Source organism: Trichosurus vulpecula, chromosome 6, assembly GCF_011100635.1.
Source record: "Trichosurus vulpecula isolate mTriVul1 chromosome 6, mTriVul1.pri, whole genome shotgun sequence".
NCBI classification, from domain to species: Eukaryota; Metazoa; Chordata; class Mammalia; order Diprotodontia; family Phalangeridae; genus Trichosurus; species Trichosurus vulpecula.
This window is the reverse complement of record NC_050578.1, coordinates 150,340,312-150,345,971: the sequence shown is the minus strand read 5'-3', so window position 1 is coordinate 150,345,971 and position 5,660 is coordinate 150,340,312. Positions and strand designations below refer to the sequence as shown.

The 5,660-nt window shown below is 38.4% G+C and overlaps 1 pseudogene; it reads left to right on the top strand.

Annotated features, from left to right (window-relative positions):
* The first annotated feature begins 2,373 nt into the window (after positions 1–2,373).
* Positions 2,374–4,190, top strand: LOC118854808 (annotated as a pseudogene).
* The last annotated feature ends 1,470 nt before the right edge of the window (positions 4,191–5,660 follow it).

Below are 5,660 nucleotides of genomic sequence, written 5' to 3'. Positions count from 1 at the left end.
ATGACTGGCTAAAGGAGACCCCAAAAAATACCGAAGAAAATAACACCTTAAAAATAGACTAACTCAAATGTCAAAAGAGCTCCAAAAAAGACAATGAGTAGAAGAATGCCTTGGTGCCTTGGAAGGAAGAATTAGCAGAAGGAGGTCCAAAATACAACTGAAGAAAATACTGCCTTAAAAATGAGATTGGAGCAAGTGGAAGCTAGTGACTTTATGAGCAATCAAGATATTATAAAACAGAACCAAAGAAATGAAAAAATGGAAGACAATGTGAACTATCTGGTTGGAAAAACCACGGAGCTGAAAAATAGATGCAGGAGAGATATTTTAACGATTATTGGACTACCTGAAAGCCATGATCAAAAATAGAACCTAGATATTATCTTTCAAGAAATTATCAAGGAGAACTGCCCTGATATTCTAGAGCCAGAGGCTAAAATAGAAATTGAAAGAATCCATCAATTGCCTCCTCCAAAAGATCCCCAAAAGAAAACTCCTAGGAATATCATTGCCAAATTCCAGAGCTCTCAGATGAAGGAGAAAATGCTGTAAGCAGCCAGAAAGAAACAATTTGAGTATTGTGGAAACACAGTCAGGATAACCCAAGATCTAGCAGCTTCTACATTAAGGGATTGAAGGGCTTGGAATGATATTCCAGAGGTCAGTGCAGCTAGGGTTAAAACCAAGAATCACCTATCCAGCAAAACTGAATATCATACTCCAAGACAAAATATGGATTTTCAATAAAATAGAGGATTTTCAAGCTTTCTCAGTGAAAATATCAGAGCTGAATAGAAAATTTGACTTTCAAATACAAGAATAAAGAGAAGCATGAAAAGGTAAACTAGAAAGAAAAATCATAAGGGACTTCCTAAAGTTGAACTGTTTTATTTACATTCCTACATGGAAAGACGATATGTATAATTCATGATACTTCAGTGTTAGAGTAGCTGAAGGGAATATATATGTATATATATATATGGAGAGAGAGAGAGAGAGACAGAGAGAGAGAGAGAGAGAGAGAGAGAGAGAGAGAGAGAGAGGGCACAGAGTGACTTGAAAATGAAGGGGTGATATCTAAAAAATAAAATAAATTTAATGGTTGAGAGAGGAATATACTGAGAGATAGAGAAAGGGAGAGATAGAACTAGACAATTCAATCTCGCATAAAAGTGGCAAGAAAAAGCAGTTCATTGGAAGGGAAGAGTAGGCAGGTGAGGGGGAATGAGTGAATCTTGCTTTCATTGGATTTGGCCTGAGGAGGGAATAACATACACAGTCAATTGGGTATCTTACCCCACAGGAAAGAAGGAGGAAGGAGATAAAAAGGGGGCTGATAGAAGGGAGGGCAGTTAGGGGGAGGAGGTAATCAAAACAAACACTTTCGAAAAGGGACAGGGTCAAGGGAGAAAATTCAATAAAGGGGGATAGGTTAGGAAGAAGCAAAATATAGTTAGTCTTTCACAACATGAGTATTGTGGAAGGGTTTTACATAATGATACACATGTGGCCTATGTTGAATTGCTTGCCTTCTTAGGGAGGGTGGGTAGGGAGGGAAGAGGGGAGAGAATTTGGAACTCAAAGTTTTAAAAACAGATGTTCAAAAAAAGTTTTTGCACGCAACTACGAAATAAAATATACAGGCAACGGGGCATAGAAAGCTATCCTGCCTTACAATAAAGTAAGGGAAAAGGGAACGGGGGGGAGTGGGGTGGCAGAAGGGAGGGCTGACAGGGGAACAGGGCAACCAGAAATATACCACCTTGGAGTGGGGGGGAGGGTAGAAATGGGGAGAAAATTTGTAATTCAAACTCTTGTGAAAATCAATACTGAAAACTAAAAATATGAAATAAATTAAATAAATAAATTTTTTAAAAAAGAAATATACTGACAATGTACATGCACTGAGAATTTTAGGCTCACAGCTTGCAATGCGTAAGAGATAAATGAATATCCATATGCCACTGGTGAATACATTGATGATCTGTTTACCTTTTAAGTGGTGTGATGAATGGTATTATACTTTGTGATCATTATGTGATGAAAGATTATAAACCAATTCTTGGACTGAAAAAACTGGGTGTGAAAATTATGCATTTGCAGTAATTATGCAGTAAAATATGGTACAAAAGGCCACTAAAGAAAATAATTCTTTAAAAATTATATTTGATCAAGTGGAAACTAATGACTCCATGAGACATCAAGAAACAATAAAACAAAATCAAAGCAACAACAGCAAAAAGTAGAATAAAATGTGAAATACATCATTGGAACAAACAACTGACCTGAAAAATCATGACTTAAGAATCATTTAAGGTCTACTCCATGAAGCAGCAGCCTTTTTTACTCCGTATTGGTCAGCTATGATCCCTGATGCCCCAGCCACCATGTCAAAGGGATATGCCATTGACAGATCTTGGCACCATTAATTCCTGTGTGAGTCTTTCAATATGGGAAAATAAAGAGCATTACTAATGACCAAGAAAACAGGACCATCCAAGCTATGTCACCTTCACTGACACAGAACTTTTAATCAGTGATTCTGCAAAAAATCAAGTTGCAATGAAACCTCCAACCCCAACATAGTCTTTGATGACAAAGAGCTGATTGGTCACAGATTTGATAATACAGTTAGACATGAAGTACGATAGTACAATTAGACATGAAGCATTGGCCTGTTGTGGTGGTGAATGACACAGGTAGGCTTAAGGTCCAAGTGAAGTACAGAGGGGAGTTCAAAAGTATATATTCAGAAGAAATATCTTTTATGGTCTTGATTGAGATGAAAGAAATTGCCAGAGCTTACCTTGGGAAGACTGTTACAAATGCTGTCCTCACAGTACAAGCCTACTTTAATGATTTCCAATGTCAGGCCACCAAAGATGCTGGAGCTATTGCTGGTTCCAATGTACTCCAAGTTATCAATGACTCAGCTGCTGTTGCTATTCTTTTGTTTTTTGGAGGGCAGAGCAATTGAGGTTAAGTGGCTTGCCCAAGGTCACACAGCTAGTAAGTGTGTCAAATGTCTGAGGCCTGATTTGAACTCAGGTCCTCCTGACTCTGGGGCTAGTACTCTACTCACTGTGCCACCTAGCTGCCCCTGCTGCTGCTACTCTTTATGTCTTGGACAAGAAGGTTGGTGCCAAGAGAAATGTACTCATCTTTGAGCTTAGAGGTGGCCCTTTTGATTTTTCCCTTCTTACCACTAGAGATAGCATCTGGGGACACCCACCTAGGTGGGAAGGACCTTGAAAACTGCATGGTAACCATTTCATCATTGAATTTAGGTGAAAGCACAAGAAGGAAATCAGTGAGAACAAGAGAACAATTTGCCATCTGTGTATTGCTTGTGAACATAAAAAGTGTGCCCTCTTTTCTAGCACCCAGTGCAGTATTGATATTGGTTCCCTCTAGGACGGTATTGACTTCTATCCCTCTATCACTCATGCCCAACTTGAAGATCTGAATACTGAACTCTTCCATGGCATACTCTATCCCATGGAAAATGCCCTAAGAGATGGCAAGCTAGATAAATCACATATTCATGACATTGTCTTGGTGGGTGGTTCCACTGAGATTCCAAAAATCCAGATGCTTCTGCAGGACTTTGGCAAGACGCTCAACAAGAATATCAATCCTGTAATGAATCATCAAGGAAGATGTCCAGGCTACCATCTAATCTGAAGATAAATATGAGAATGCATAGGACTTGTTGTTGTTGCATGTCACTCCTCTTTCCCTTGTAATTGAAAATTGCCAGTGAAGTTATGACAATTTTGATGAAATGCAATATCACCATCTCCATAAAGCAGATGGAGACTTTTATCATCTACTCAGACAACCAGATTGGTAGTCTTATCTAAGTCTATGAAGATGAGAGAGCAATGACAAAGCTTGGCAAGTTTGAATTCACAGGAACCCTCCCATTTACCACAGTGGTTTTCCTTAGATTGAGTCAACATTTGGTATTGATAAGAATGCATCCTGAATGTTTCTACTATTAATTAGATCACAGGAAAGGAGAATAAGATCATCATCATCAGTGAGAAAGATCATCTGAGCAAAGAAGACATTGAGCATATGTTCCAGGAGGCTGTGAAACACAAAGCTGAAGATAAGAAGCAGATAGGAAGGTATCTTCTAAGCACTCTCTTGAATCTTCTGCTTTCAACATAAAGAAGAATTCATGACCCAACAAGAGTTAGAGAGCATTACAAAATGCAAAATGGATAATTTTGATTATGTCAAATTGAAATGTTTTTGTACAAAAAAAGCCAATGCAACAAAAATTAGGAGGGAAGCAGAAAATTGGGAGAAAATCTTTACAACTAGCATCTCTGATAAAGGCCTCATTTCTAAAATATACAGGGAACTGAGCCAAATATATAGGAATACAAGCCATTTCCCAATTGAAAAATGGTCAAAGGATATGAACAGGCAGTTTTCAGAGGAAGAAATTAAAGCTATCTATAGGCATATGAAGAAATGCTCTAAATCACTACTGATTAGAGAAATGCAAATCAAAACAGCTCTTAGATACCACATCTCTGCTGTCAGATTGGCTAAAATAACAAAACAGGAAAATGATAAATGCTGGAGAGGATGTGGGAGAATTGGAACATTGTTACATTGCTGGTGGAGTTGTGAGATAATCCAGCCATTTTGGAGAGTAATTTGGAACTACGTCCAAAGGGCCACAGGAATGTTCATACCCTTTGACCCAGCAATACCACTTCCCAAAGAAACCACACAAGCGGGAAAAGGACCCATATGCACAAAAATATTTATAGTGGCTCTTTTTGCGGTAGTCAAAATTGGAAATCAAAGGGATGTCCATCAATTGGGGAATGGCTGAACAAGCTGTGGTATATAAAGGTAATGGAATATTATTGTGCCATAAGAAATGGGGATGATACAGACTTAATAGCAACCTGGAAAAACCTACACGACATAATGCTGAGTGAGCGCAGCAGAGTCAGGAGAACATTGTACACAACCACAGATATATGGATTCCATGAGGACCATCCCTGACAAACTTAGCTCTTCTCAGCAACACAAGGTGCAAGGACAACTTCAAAGGACTCACGATGGAGAATGCTATCTACATCCAGAGAAAGAACTATTGAAGTATGAATGCAGATTGAGGCACACTTCATGCTCGCATTTTTTTCTTCTCTTTTGTTTTTGTTTTTGGGGTTTTTTTTGGTTCTGTTTCTTCTTTCTCATGATTCATTCCATTGGTCATAATTCTTCTCCACAACTTGACTAGTGTATAAATTAATTCGATGCAAAGTTATACGTGGTAGTTATATGAGATTCCATGCCATCTTGGGGAGGGAGGAGGGAGGGAGGGAGGGGAGAAAATCTGGAACTCAAAATTATGTAGAACCATGTGTTGTAAACTAAAAATTAAAATTAAAAAAAAAGACTACCATAGGGGATGAGAAACTCCAAGGCAAAACTGGTGATGAAGACAAACATTGATAAATGTAATGGAATAATTAACTTGATAAATAAGAACCAAACTGCTGAGAATGAAGAATTTGAATGTCAGCAGAAAAAAAAAAATTGGAAGTCCACAGCCTCCTCATTACTAAGCTGCATGAGACTGCATGGGACATGCCAGAAGGCATGCCTGTTGAGTACCCATGGGATAATG